The sequence below is a fragment of the Taudactylus pleione genome, unplaced genomic scaffold (assembly GCF_031769625.1).
Source record: "Taudactylus pleione unplaced genomic scaffold, aTauple2 ptg000609l, whole genome shotgun sequence".
Lineage (NCBI taxonomy): Eukaryota > Metazoa > Chordata > Amphibia > Anura > Myobatrachidae > Taudactylus > Taudactylus pleione.
The window spans coordinates 17,143,857-17,159,838 of NW_028285011.1; the positions used below are offsets into that span (position 1 = coordinate 17,143,857).

Genomic DNA, 15,982 nt, shown 5'->3' on the forward strand with positions numbered 1-15,982 from the left:
TTACTACACAAATGTTTTGTATTGCAATGTTCTCTACAGAAAAAATTCACATTGAAACAGATAAGGCTGCATTTAGTATTTATAGTTCATAACAAACAGAAAACCGGTTATCTTCACTAGAATACATGAAAAAAAAATAGAAAACTGCAGTATTATGACTTTTCTATTAGTTACTAAAATTTATTTTATCAGAAGCTCTTTGCAGTTATTTATACTCTCCAGCTAAGAACAAGTACATGGTTTTTTTTTTCGTTTTTGTAGCAAGTTGTTTTTTTCCCTTCTGCTTTAGAATCTTTTATTCCTGTATAGCCATATAATGAAATATACAAATATATATTATCCACAGGTACATTTAAGCCAATGTCTCCAAACATCCAATAATGAAAAGAAAAGTGGTGCAATATGGAATTGTCCTTGGGCCCTTGCACCCACCCTTATGTTGCATATTAAAAAGGATATGCATGGTTTAACAAACCAAGCACTTCAGCAACAGGGACTGCCACTTTTGTGGCTGAAGTGCTTGGTTTGTTTGGGACCCCACAAAACAAGCTAGCAATGGGCTTAAGGCTGCTAACAGCTTTGTTAATCATCTCTACACTGGGAAGATGTCATTATCATCCTCATCCTTCTCAACCTCATCAGTGTTAACATCATCATCACACAAAATTAGCTCATCCCCACTGGAATCAACTGTTACAGAAGTCTCTGTACTTTGTTGCATTTGGTGGCAAAAATCTTCATCATAAAATTTGTAATTAAATCTTATTAACATGAGTTTTTCCACATTTTAAATTAGTAGTTTGCTATGCCAGTCACTCATAAGACACTACGTTTGAGATGGTTGGCAAAATATAATTATCCAATTGCAAGATCTTGACAATGCTTTGGTACTGGCTAAGCGAATACAGAAGTTGACCTACAAGTCCAACATACTTAGTGGTTCACTTCATTTCATCTCCTCCTTCAGTTTCTCTAGATCAGTGGTGTCAAACTCGGGCCCTCCAGCTGCTGTTGGAATACATATCCCAGCATGCCCTGCCACAGTTTTAGCATGGCTTAATAGCAAAAATATGGCAGTGCATGTTGGGATGTGTAGTTCCACTGCAGCAGAAGGGCCCGAGTTTGACACTACTGCTGTAGATGCTTTTCCTGTAGTTTTATTAAGGGAATCACTTGACACAAGCTGACAGTGTTTGAACTCACTTCATTAGTTACTATTTCAAATGGTTTCAGTAGCTTGCACAAAATAGAGCATTCTCCAGTGTGCTGTACTAAGGTACATTCCCCTCCTCTCCCCATGTCATGGCTTGTTGTGTAGGTTTGGATGACTTGTTACTGTCCCTCCATTTGCTGAAGTATATAAAAGGGTGGAATACCACCTGGTTAGTATCTTTTGCTTCAGTTGGTGGCATGGCAAATGTACCTGCTGTTGCAGCCACTGCAATGTTCTACATGCAGTTGCTGAATTCAGAAAATGTCCAGAACATTCTCTGACCAAAGACATCATACAGTATCTTCCACACCCTTTCATTTTTTATTTTTTTTTAAATTGAACCACCAAGTTTTTTGTGTGGGAAAAACATAGAACGTGTTCAAATTCACCAGTAGTAATGCTCCCAACAATGTTACAAAAGTTATCAGTAATGACAAATCCTCAGAAGAGTCCTAGTGGGGTAAGCCATTTTGCTATAACATCTCAATTATTATTATTTTTTTAACAGGTTGACACCGGTACACCTATTACAGAAGCTGGTGATTCAGAGAGTAGCCAGCCTGTGAATGAGCTGACTTGTGTGTTAGATACTGTTGCTGAAGGCTATACAGCCACCCAGTGGGCTGTCACAGTCATGTAATATTTTGTTTGACCAGTACCGCTTGTCCACATATCTGTGGCTAAATGAATAGTGGGAACAATGGTAATTTTTAGGACAAGAACTAGTTTTCTTTAAGCACAATGGTAGAGGCTTGGAATTGCTGTTCTTGTCAAATGGAATAGAGATGGGACTTGGAGGCAGGGACACAGGAGCTTAATTAACTGTCTAAAACCACATGCATTAATGGTGGATATTGGACGCAGATCTAATGCTAGCATAGCCGTCATGTCTTCAATGGTGCACTGTACAACTGGATGGTTTCTTTCATACTTGCCTCTTCTTTCAAAGGACTATTTCACCGTCAATTGTTGTTTGAAACAAGTTTTCTTGGTCCCATTATGGGATGAATATTAACCCCCAGAAGCAGCAGTCCTAGAACGCAAGAATTCTTCTATGGAATCCTAGATATTCATCATTAACCAAATTTGCACAGGATGTGGAAATGGTGGAAGGAGGCTCACACATAGCACTCGTAGACACGTTTAGACTCTCCTCAGGGATTTATGAAGTTTGTGAACACAAAGACCACTGAACAGACACTAATATATATATATATGTGATATAATGTATATTAAAAAGCTACAAAACATGTACTGAGCTTGTGTGAGCTCAAAATTGTGGTCACATTTTTTTTTCTTGTTCTCCTGGAAACACAAAGGAAAAATAATTTTGTGCTAATCAGTGAATATGAAAATAAATAAGTGTATTGGATATGGTAGAAAAAAGGATCAAGACGCCAATTTATATTAACATATTATATATATATATATATATATATATATATAAATATATTGACTGAAAATAGCAGTACCACAGTACCAAACACAGCACTTCATAAAACTCTATTATACCATAATAATAGCATAATAATAGCAGCAACAAACCACTTGGATAAGAATCTAGTCATGACCTAAAAGTTTGCATCTGAACCATCGATGGTAAGTTTTGATAAGTCAATATATATGTGTATAGTCTGTTCAGATAGGAATCTCACCACATCCAAGCAAAGCAAATGGCCGAGTCCGCTCCTACATTCACAGGTCTCCAGACCTGCAGCAGTGTCCGTCACCCTGGGCTGCAGTAACCTAGTGTGTAGAATGACAGCTGTGTGCCAAGTGTGTAGAATTACAGCTGTGTGTCAAGTATTACAGGCAGAAGTAAAGTCAGCTTGTGATGGCCCAACGTAATGATGTGTAGGTGAGTAGTCCCCTTACTCGGCAGACCTTTGGTTTGTCCGTAGATGAATTCCACAATGGGATATAGTAGCAGTAGCTTAGCGGTTACTCCTCAAATAAAAATATCTAGTGGTAATAATTGTCCTCTGACATGTTTTGTTTCCCTGTTGGAGGCTTTATCAAAGAGCATATCTACTGAGCACAGGCATCCACATTTATACCTGCCCACACTATTACTTAATTGACACAATAATATTCGCTATATATATATATATATATATATATATATACACACACACACGCAGACTCTGTTGGTCTGCCACTCCCAATGACACATGTATATCTGCTGCCGATGCCCTCACAAAAATAGAGATAGTAGGTTCAAAGGCGTGGCACTCCAAGCATGAAATTAAATCATCTCATTATTTTATGCTTGGAGTGCCGCAAGAGAAGAAAGAAAAAAATCAGCATCATAAAAATCCACCGATGGGATTTGAACCCTGGTACTTGACCATCATGTGCAGTTTCCTTACCACTAAACAAACCAGCTCATCTATGCAGGACATCACTAATAAAGCTCAATAATCATACTCCTAAAACATTTGTCTAGGATATTCATTGGCTTTGACTAATGTAGGTGTACAGATTACATTTTCTAAATCCATATGTCAAAACTACTATTCCGCTATTATGACACCAGCAACACCATGGCTCCTATTAATATGTCAAGTTATTCATAGACATGATGGAGAGATTTTTACAGTCATACCACCCTAGATACGCCCAATAAATACCATCAGAACTTGGAAGCAAAGGAGGGTTGGGCCTGGATAGTACTGGGTTGGGAGACCCCCCAGGAAACACAGGTACTGTAAGGGACACCATCTCTCTATAGCCCGGAGCGGGCGGAATAGGACTTGCCCCCCTGATCTCACCCCCGGGATGGCACTTTGGGATCCTGACCTCAGGTCATAATAACCCATAAGGCAATGTGAAACTTTAATGAGCTAATTTATTTTGCAATATAAGAAGAGCCCCTCTCTCCAAACTACAGACCATTCACCGAAGAACCTGCCTAATACATATTGAAATACTTCTTTTTAGATCCAAACTTAGGAATTGCACAATGTTTATAAGCATTAATTATTTCGCTTCATAATTTTCTCTTATTTATTTATTTATTTTGGAACATATACATATCACATTTAAAGGATAATCCCTGGAGAGAAAAAGGAGAAGAAAGAAGGAGAACCTAAATGAATAAACAATATATAAGAACTCTAGCAACACTACATTTCTGTTCTTTCCTTCTTCATTCTAACCTTTTCAGACTAATAGAAATGTATATCTATCAAATTGCTATCAGATCATTGTATGCACTTTCCCTGTCCTATTTTGTCTGTAAATGTCTTTATTTTAGCAAGTGATTTACCTAGAACATCTACTTCTAAATGTCTTCATATCAGCACCCCTGAATGAAAATTTTTATTTCATTTGCTGGGACTTAATTCCCTTAACAAACATTTATTGCCAGGGATTTCAGCAGTATCAAGCTCAGTCACTCTCATTTAGGAGCTAATTATTGCAAGCTGGACACAATTAGAAGGAACTAATTAAACGAACAAGAAGACACCCACAGCATGGATCACTGTCCCTGACGAAGCCCGACTGGGGGAAACGCGTTGGACACACCTACTCCACATCTAATCAGCATCAGTTCACAATTCATTATTGAAGCTGAGACTACACAGGAAGCACGGGAGCAGAAAGGCCGACCGCGAGGCAAAAGCTCTGCCGAACGGGACCGCTCTGACGGCAATAGCCGCCGCAACCATCACCCCGCTGTTCTTATTCAACCGCAAGGTTTACAGTCACTGAACACAGGAACCGACAAGGACTGAGTAATATAGTTTACTGCAGCAATGGTACCACAATCAGAATTAACTACCCTCACCAACTGGTATAGCAGCATAGAGTAAGGTAGGAGGTGCGTGCACCCCAGGACAATTTTTTTACGGATTTATTCACATGTTTTTTTCCTGGTATGCAGAGTTCATTCTAAAGGAACTTTCCTTACTTTAAGGATTTTACATTAACCTGTGTGCACCTATTGAATTTTATTTTATTTTATCTTATTTCACTTTATTTTATTTTTGCAAACCAATTTATCAGTGTTTTAACAATGTTTTCTTTTTCTTTATTGTGATACATTCACATCTGTTAAATTGCTGCCAATTTTATTCTATACCCATGTACGTCTAAAGATTATTTGTTCATTCATGCTATCATTTTTATATATATATATACAATATTTACATATTAAAGAAGTTCAGATTTAAATAGTTTGCCATTTCCTATATATCTTAAGAAACAAACACCTCATTTGCCATAAACACCATCTGTGCGCCCTTCAAGACCCCATTTGTTAATTATGTTTATATCCTAGTGATTCAGGAAGGGATCACTAAGGTCTGTGGCAGCCAAAGAGTTACACCAAACCTAATATTGATTTCCATCTACTTTGCCACTTTCTAACCCCCCCTTTTTTTCTTTCCCCCCTCCCCGTTTCCCATTACAACTAATGAGATAGCGCAGGTACACCTGCATTTTTCCTATATTCATAGACATGACCCTAAAGTGCCCTAGTCAAATGGACCCAAAAGGAGTTCTCAGTATCTATACCAGATAACAAAAAAAATCTACTATTATGCTACTATTATGGTATAATTGAGTTTTGTGAAGTGCTTTTTTTGGTACTGTGGTACTGCTATTTTAATTCAATATAAAAAATATATGCTAATATAAATTGGCGTCTTGATCCTTTTTTCTACCATATCCAATACACTTATTTATTTTTATTGTCACTGATTAGCAGAAAACTATTTTTCCGTTAAGTTTGTGAACACACAGGGGGTCATTCAGACCCGCTCGCGAGCGACAGTACGCTCGCAAGTGGGTCGATGTTCCCCACTGCGCATGCGCACGACGGAGGGAGCTCCGTCGTGCGCATGCGCGAGACTCGGGGAGCGACGGGCTTTCCATCGCTCCGGGTCTCGCACCAAAGGGGGCGTGCTGTCAATGTTGATTGACAGCACGGCCCCCTTGGTGGGTGTGCTGGGGGCGTGCCTGCCAGTTGGAGGCATTCCCATGGGAACGCCTACCATCTGAAACCGGCCCCACTGACATCACTAGTGATGTCAGTGGGAGTGCTTTTGGCTCTGATAGAGCCAAAATCACTCCAGGGCTTGTGGCAGGGAGACCCTACCGCAGGGTCTCCGTCGCAAGTCCGATGGTCATGATGGTCAAGACCATCGCGATCATCTTTTTGGCCCCTTGCATATGCTGTGGGTGGTCACCCACAGCTATGCGAGCGGCCAGGAGGCCACTCCATTTTCATGGAGGAGGGCCCTGATTCAGAGCGAGCGCTCTGGTCAGAGCATTCAGCTCTGAATCAGGCCCACAGTCTGTTCTTCAGCCTTAGTTTTGCTTTTGTGAACTGATTTGCTTGTTTTATAGGTGACACATGCAGACTGTTCTTCAGCCTTAGTTTTGCTTTTTTGAACTGATTTGCTTGTTTTATAGGTGACACATGTAGACTTAGAGTGAGAAGGTGTTGCATGTGTGGTTTTAGAAGATGCCTGACTGTGTTTGGCCCTAGCTTCTGCAAGTGCATGAAATTTGAGTAGCAGGACCAATGCTTGCAAGGAAAGGCCATGGCCTGAGCTTGTCCTTGCCACTGCATGTGGTATATGGATTGCTAGCAATTTTACAATTGTCTGCAGTAAAATTTCTCTTTATTATTAGAGGTGATGTATTCTTTAAGATTGTGAAATATTGTTTAGTTTTCAGGTGCCCATTCTTAAACTTTATTTCCTCTGAATCACCTTTAGTAGATGTTAAAGTACTAGCATGACTGGTGGCAGCAGCCACAGCACTACTACTGGGTTGCAGCTCCTGCTTTTCTACTGACTGATCCATATTGAGTCACAGTGTCCCTAGTATAAGCCTGGTGGGCACCCTAGTTATATAATATTTTTTAACATCATTTAACATTTTATTGTAACATTCTTAAACTGTGCATGAAGGTCCTGAAGACACAAAAAACTCACAGCACTCCTAATATAAGGGTGGCACGTTAATGAGGTTATAATCTTGCTTCCTATTTAATGGATATGTTTGATAAAATCCAGAACGAAATGGTGGGCTCTTCCTCAGCCAGTGACCTGCTCAATTCCCTACCTGAACCCGCTGGCACATTCTCTTCATTTGACCCCACTAATGAAGATGAAGTATCTACACTCTTCTCATCCTCCTACTCTACTACCTCTCCTCTTGATGCTATACCCTCACAAATCAGTACAGTAGAGCTCTGGCTCATCCCATCCTTAACTAAGATCTGTAATCTCTCCTTCTCTACTGGAATCTTTCAATCACTCTTCAAGCATGCAGTGATCACTCCCTTTTTGACAAAAACTAAAATTCGGACCCTAACTCCCTCTCTAATTACCGTCCTATCTCCCAGCTCCCTTGCCCTTCCAAGCTACTGGAGGCACTTGCCTACACTCACCTCACACACTTTAACACCCACAACTTATTGGACCCACTTAAGTCAGGCTTTCATTGCCAACACTCCACAGAGACAGCACTGACAAAGGTAGTGAATGATCTGGTCACTGCCAAGGCTAAAGGCCATTGCTCACTTCTAATTCTTCTAGATCTCTCTGCTGCCTTTAAGACTATTGGCCACTCTCTTCTCATACACACACTACAATCCCTAGGTCTTCAAGACACAGCACTTTTTTGGCTCTCATCCTATTTATCTAATCGCTCTTTCACTGTTTGCTTTTCTGATTCTACTTCCTCTTTGCTATCTATTTCAGATGGAGTACCACAAGGATCAGTCTTAGATCATCTGCTAATCTCAATCTATACCACCTCTATTGGCAAACTAATCAGCTCTTTTGGTGCTGGTCCATGTCACTGAATGTCTCTCTGCCATATCATCTTGGATGGCATTTCGCCAACTCAAACTTATTATATCCAAAACAGAATTAATTATATTTCCACCGGCCAATAGTAGTTACCAACCTGATATCTCTATCACTTGACAACTCGACAATCAACCCCACCCCACAAGCCCGCTGCATAAGTGTCATCCTTGACTCTGAACTGTCCTTTGTTCAATGTACTCAATCTGCCTCAAAATCCTGTTACATACATCTATAAAATTCGACCATATCTTACACAAGACACTGCAAAAACTCAAATCCATGCACTCATTATTTCCTGCATTGACTATTGCAATAGTCTCCTTACTGATCTTCCCAAAAACAGAATTTTGCTACTACAATCCATTTTGAATGCAGCTGCGACAATGATCTTTTTCACCAAACGTTCATTGTCTGCTGATCCACTCTGTCAGTCCCTCCATTGGCGGCCGGTTTTCTACTGTATTCAATATAAAATACTTACACTCACACATAAAGTTATTAACCAAACCACACCAACATACATCTCTTCACTTATCTCAAAATATCTTCCAACCCTACATCTCCGCTCTGCACAAGATCTGCGTCTATCATCCTTAGGCACTACTTGTTCCCATGCATGGTTACAGGACTTTTTTCGGGCTGCCCCCACCCTGTGGAATGCCCTCCCATGCACAATAAGACTTTCTGCTAGTCTCCAAACATTCAAGTATTCTTTGAAAACTCACCTCTTCAAACAAGCTTATCTGATTCCAGAATCTCCTAACTAACCTTTATAGCTTCCCTATCTAACTCCCTTCTTATAGTATACACATCACATTTTCTCTTTCCTCAATGTCACATCCTCCTAACCCTAGGCCAACTTTCCAGTGTGACTGGATCGTACAGCTCATCAAGAACATCTGCAATTGGACTGGACCAATTTGCAATATGTAGCACCTATCCTTGTGTATCAGCACCTATTTCCCTAAAGATTTTAAACTTGCGAGCAGGGCCCTCTTACCTTTATGTCTGTCTCTTACAACCCAGTTTTGTTCTATTAATGTTTTTTTAAATTGTAAAGCGCAACGGAATATGCTGCGCTATATAAGAAACTGTTAATATATAAAAAAAAATTTTTTTATAAAAATGTGCTCCAGTAAGCATGTTAAGTAACAACGTGCTGCAGTCTACTCCTACGGATTTTTTGTGCCACACAGTGTTGCAGCAGCACACATGGGCCTGATTCAGAGCCGGACGCTTTGACAGAGCGCTCACTCTGAATCAGGGCCGGGCATTTTTTTTCAGAACGGCCTCCTGGCCACTCACATAGCTGTGGGTGACCACCCACAGCTATAGCGAGCGACCATGATGATGGTCGCGATGGTCAATACCATCGCGACCATTGGGCTTGCGACGAGACCCTTGTGGTAGGGTCTCATTGCTGCAAGCCCCAGAGAGCTTTCGGCTCTAACAGAGCTGAAAGCTCTCCCACTGACATCACTTGTGATGTCAGTGGGGCCGGCCCCAGATGGTAGGCGTTCCCATGGGAACACCTCCGTCTGGGCAGCCACACCCCCGACCCACCCACCAAAGGGGGCGTGCTGTCCTCACCATCGACAGCATGCCCCCTGTGGAGTGCCCATCGCTATCAGGGTCTCGCACATGCGCACGACGGAGCCGGCTCCGTCGTGCGCATGCGCACTGGCCTACCATCGACCCGGTTGTGAGCGCACATCGCTTGCGACCGGATCTGAAGCAGGCCCAGTGTTTCTACAGTGCCCCTTTAACATAGTGCTTCTATTCATTTTACAAAAAAAGTGCCCCAGTAGGCTATTTTATTTTACTAAGAAACACAGTGCTGCAGTCCACTCCTATGGATTGTTTTTGTACTTTACAGTGCTGCAGTCAGCTCACAGTACACAGTGCCCCTGCCTTAACAGTATTGCTAAAGTTTTTTTCATATATATATATATATATATATATATGAAATATATCTAAAACACCCCTATATATTGGATTAACTGCCCCTATATAGGCTTTTTATGACCACTCCTCTTATTCGCATTTATTCAGTGCTGCAGCCCGGTCCCCACACTAGGGCCGTATTGACCTTATAATTCACTGGGAAGATTCCTACTGGGCCGAGGGGACTGTGGGGCTACTCTGCCTGTCACATGGCTCCACCCCCAGTTGCGCATTACCTGTATGACAGGCAGCCTGCCAGTGACCCGGCTGCTGCCAGGCCACTATTGGCTGTGGCACTTCGTGTGGCATTGGCGGAGTCATGATTGGCCGAAGCTGTGCACCTGCAGGCAGGGCCTGTGAGCAGGGTCCGGTGATCTCCCATATGATGATGATCCCAACAACAGCAGCGCCTGGATCTTGAGATATGAGATGGAGGCTGAGGGACAGCTCAAGAGGCTGCTGAAGCTTTGCTGGATCAGGCATGCTGTCTACTCTAACAGCAACAAGACCAGGTCATTGCTCCCATTGCTCCAAGCCCCGTGACTGCCTCTCCACCCTGCACAGTGCCCACCATCCCAATGACCCCACATCCCAGTGTATTCTCCTGCTCCAGCCCAGTGTCCCCCACCATCTCACAGACCCCCCACCTCAGTGTCTCCCACCCAGCTCAGTTTCTCCCCCCTTCCCTCCCCAGCCCACTGTCCCCCCACATAGAACCCCCTATCCTTGGCTATGACTTGTGGGCATGTCATTTCACATGAGACCATGACCCTTGCCTCAAAGCCACACCCACTTTTCCTGGTGCACACCTTTGGCATGTGCGCACATAGGGCCACCATCAAAAAATTTCCAGGGTCACTTTAAATTTTCAATCTGCCCCCACACACCCTCTGCCTCCAGTCTCCAGTGTGAAATGGTGCCCGACCACTAGGGAGTGACTTTAATATGCAATCAAAAATACTCGAGAACAGATGCTGAGAATATGATGTTTTGCCACACCTGACTCTCTCTCTCTCTCTCTCTGTATACATACATACATACTAATATTATAGGAATGCTGTGTCTGACTGTTTGTTACAAGTTGGTGCAAAAACTACTGAACTGATTTTAAAGAAAATACATAAATTTGTAGTGAAAGCTCCCAGTAATAACCTGCACTTTGTTTCATCTCGATCTGTCAAGTTAAAGCTGAGCAATACCAAAAATAAAACTTATGCATAGCATCAATGAGAGAGATAGGTGTGGCACCATGCGTGTGGCTGGTAAGGGGTGGGGAGAGAGGTGCTTTGGGCCAGAATTCACTTGAATAGTATAGGCTAAATTGAGTTTGTTCACAGGGCACACAGTGACATTAGTGTGAGTGTTGCAAAGAGTCTGTATAGAGCTGATGGACATGTGGGCCACTCCTGCAACAGGGCTTCTATGCAAAGCAATATAAACTAGAACACCTCAATTAAAAAAAATTGTTTGCAAAAGTGATGTCATGGTGGGGCGAAGCAGTGGGCAACAGCTAGTATGTAGGTATTTGCTATAACATCATGCCATCAGTCACAATAAAACATGCAAAAATATTGTATACTCATCATGTCACAGGGTGCAGCAATTATGAATCAGTCACATGGTACAGCAGACAGCCCTCTGTGGCCTTTTTCATAATTCTCTCTCTTCACATACATATGGGATAGAAACTTTTCTTTCACACCATATACAGTCAGGTCCATAAATATTGGGACATTGACAGAATTTTCATATTTTGTCCTCTATTCACCACCACAATGGCTTTGAAATGAAACAAACAAGATGTGATTTAACTGCAGACTTTCAGATTTAATTTGAGGGTAATTACATCCAAATCAGTTGAACAGTGTAGGAATTACAATTTTTAAGGGGCCAAAAGTAATGGGACAAACTAAACAATCCTAAATCTAACTTTCACTTTTTAATACTTTGTTGCAAATCCTTTGCAGACAATTAAAGCCTGAAATATGGAACGCATAGACATCACCAGACACTGGGTTTCATCCCTGGTGATGCTCTGCCAGGCCTTCAGTTCCTGCTTGATCTTGGGGCATTTTCCCTTCAGTTTTGTCTTCATCAAGTGAAATGCATGCTCAATCGGATTCAGGTCAGGGGATTGACTTGGCCATTGCATAACATTCCACTGTGTAGCCTTACAAAACTCTTTGGTTGCTTTTGCAGTATGCTTTGGGTCATTGTCCATCTGCACCGTGAAGTGCTGTCCAATGATTTCTGAAGCATTTGACTGAATATGAGCATATAATATTGCCCGAAACACTTCAGAATTCATTCTGCTGATTTTGTCAGCAGTCACATCATCAATAAATACAAGGGAACCAGTTCCATTGGCAGCCATACATGTCCACACCATGCCACTACCAGCACCATGCTTCACTGATGAGGTGGTATGTTTTGGATCATGAGCAGTTCCTTTCCTTCTCTTCTCTTCCCATCACTCTGGTACAAGTTGATCTTTGTCTCATCTGTCAATAGGATGTTGTTCCAGAACTGTAATGGCTTTTTTAGATGTTGTTTGGCAAACTCTAATCTGGTCTTCCTGTTTTTGTGGCTCACCAATGGTTTGCATCTTGTGGTGAACCCTCTATATTCACTCTTGTGAAGTCTTCTCTTGATTGTTGACTTTGACACATATACATCTACCTCCTGGAGAGTGTTCTTGATTTGGCCAACTGTTGTGAAGGGGTATTTCTTCACCAGGGAAATAATTCTTTTGTCATCCACCACAGTTGTTTTCCGTGGTCTTCTGGGTCTTTTGGTGTTGCTGAGCTCTCCGGTGCGTTCTTTCTTTTTAAGAATGTTCCAAACAGTTGATTTGGCCACACCTAATGTTTTTGCTATCTCTCTGATGGGTTTGTTTTGATTTTTCAGCCTAATGATGGCTTGCTTCACTGATAGTGACAGCTCTTTGGAACTCATATTGAGAGTTGACAGCAACTGATTCCAAATTCAAATGTCACACCTAGAATCAACTCCAGACCTTTTACCTGCTTAATTGATAATGAAATAATGAGGGAATAGCCCACACCTGTCTATGAAATAGCTTTTGAGTTGATAGTCCCATTACTTTTGGCCCCTTAAAAAGTTGGAGGCACATATTGATACTGTTGTAATTCCTACACCGTTCACCCGATTTTGGATGTAATTACCCTCAAATTAAATCTGAAAGTCTGCAGTTAAAGCACATCTTGTTTGTTTCATTTCAAAACCATTGTGGTGATGAATAGAGTCCAAAATCTGACAATTCTGTCAATGTCCCAATATTTATGGACCTGACTGTATATCTGTATATTTTTGTACTGAAATATGTAGCCGTTTTAAATGTCATGATGTACATTACTTGGTCTATATTTGCTCTCTGTACATTTCCTTCATATATTTATCAAGCAGAGCTTGTTTTTTGGATTTATTACTTGAAATAGTTTTACATGCTAATTTTTTGGATATCATGATGCACTTTTTTGTGGGGCGGGAAGTGACTCAGGTACCGGCGCTGTGCCTGGGCCATTTTTCTGTTTTAGGCCCATGGTCCATCTCGCCACCAAGCGATGTGACATCGCTCAGTGGTGCAACTAATGTCACCGGCTGTAAGGTGGCAGGGGTTACTTACACCTCCTTACTTGCACCACTGTTTCTAACTGCATTTGCTAAACATATATTTGCTATAATATTAACCTTCAATATTTTAGATTTGACAGAACATCACATGCTGTGTATAAAACATCAAAGGGGTTTAGCATCTAAGGTAAGAGCCCCCCACTTTACAATTTCGGTAGTCAGCAGCATTATGCTCCTTCAATGCCACCCAAATGATAGCACCATGCCACCCCCCCTGCATCGCTGGCCTGGCTGCAATGTCCCTGAGGAACCAGCAAGTATGATTTACACCTGTTTCACATGTAGACTTAAACTATACTAAAATTATTGTATTGATTTTAAAGCTCAGGGTGTGCAAAGTTTTTTTTTTTTAATCACATATCTAATTAACATTATTGCAAGTTCTGGCTATGACTGTCACCTCCATTTAAGGGGTCAAACTAACAAATGCTGTTTATTTGCTGCATAAAGATATATTGTACTGCTTCACTAACTGCCAGCTACTCCTTTACTGCCAACATTTTCATACATGGACCATAACTTCTCATCCTTTAATCAGAGTGGCTTTCTTCCATAAAAAGAAATGAAAGGCTATTTCTCATGCCTTCTATTTCTCAATTGACTTCTATTACAGAACAGTCTAGATGAAATAGAAATAGAATTTGTTCTAGCAGCTCCCATGCCCTGAATCTCTCCTACACAGGTGGTGCAAACTTCAGAATACAGGTTGAAAGAGAAAAGACTGTATCATAATCTGCAGAGATAAACATTGATACTGAAAATTGTGCACAAAAATCTTTTCTTCACTGATAAAATGTTCTTATAGGAACCCAGCTTCTGACTCAGCATCTGAGAGACTTCCGACTACCAAGATCTGAGGTTGCAGCGATTGCTGCTACCTTGCAGTTAACCAGATGCTTATGATCACAGACATTTCATAATGTGCAAGAGCAGACTAGAACAGCCATTGTCATGAGAAAAGAAAGCACAGCAGTAAACACACCACAGAAATAAATGTCCGAGTCATTTCTAATACACACAATAAGCTTTTATATTTTTGCTGTAAACAATATTTCCTAATAATAGAGCAGCATACTAAAAAAACAAAAAAACAGGTAGACATCCAAGCTATTAATGGTAAATGTCTCTCTAACCAATAAGCTGCTTTTTTTCTTCTTTTCAATGTTAAATACAATAAAGTTAATATTAAAGTAAATCACAGCAAGTGCACATAGCCAGGGGTTGCTCAGTGTGGTTGTGAAAGCAAAGTCAGACTCACAGCTCCTCAGAGAAAACATTGCCAGCCATCCTCCCTACCCACTTTTTTTTAAAATTGATCTAGCCCAGCAATGGCTCCCCTGCTTGCATATAAAAGTGCAATACATAAAGTCATGCGTTGTGCACCAATCAACATGTTAATGCAGGAAAACATTACTACATTGCCTTTTGTTACAAAGGGGTAAATGTATCAAACCTTCTAAAGACTGGAGAAGTGGACACATTGCAAATAGCAATCAAACAACTAGATATTTTATAGCATGCACTTGATAAATGCTACGTAGAAGCCGATTGGTTGGTATGGGTAACTTCTCCACTTGTTATGTTAGTAGGCTGGATACATCTATCCGAAAATAAGTTTGCTCATAAGATTATGTAGAACAGTGGCGGATTTTACCTACGGGCTGCAGCCCCCCTTCCATGTAAATTCCACCACTTCAGTGAGCCAGTTGCAGTTCGTTTGGAATCGCTACCTGCCAGACTCACACAGGGCAGGCAGTTCCATGTGGAGGTGTTTTCTCCCCCTAGTACTGCCAGGCTGCGATTAGCAGAGAGGGGCTTCCAGTGTAAGCTGCTGCTCTGCCTTTTGGTCAGCCTTATAGGGCCTCTAGGGGCTGCAGCCAATGCACTCACTAGATTCTGGTGTAATGCGCATGTGCTGCTCCACCGCCACTTGTGCCAGACAAGCAGCACCAGCCACTATCACGCAAGAGGGTAGGAGGCGCTGCTGATGTTGAATATAAATGTTATATTTCTTGGATCCTACTATTAGGCATGGATATACTGTATGAACGGTTAGTATGAAAAGATTAGAACATGTTGTGTTTGTAGCTCTAATGTCAGTTTTATCATATAAACCACAAGAAAGGATTATTCCTGTTATTTGTGTACTTTTTACATCCAAGCAGCTTTTTGGAAATGGCAATATTCCAATAAGCTCCAAGAAAATAAATTATTATGGGCATAGCTACAGTGGGTGCAGGGGGTGCAGCTGCTATGGGGCCTGGCCCTCCTCTTGCACCCAGTTACAGCTTCTCTATTCTACCCAGTGTGCTGCTGCAGGGCTGGGCCCGTGACAGCACAACAC

General features: G+C 41.5%; 1 protein-coding gene and 1 pseudogene across 1 annotated transcript in view; one reads left to right on the plus strand and one right to left on the minus strand.

Moving 5' to 3' along the window:
• The window catches only part of DMD (dystrophin), a 2,214,077-nt gene that overhangs the window by 1,872,417 nt on the left and 325,678 nt on the right, over positions 1-15,982 (minus strand). The gene's annotated exons all lie outside the window — the stretch shown is intronic.
• LOC148480671 (5S ribosomal RNA) lies at positions 3,805-3,927 on the plus strand (annotated as a pseudogene).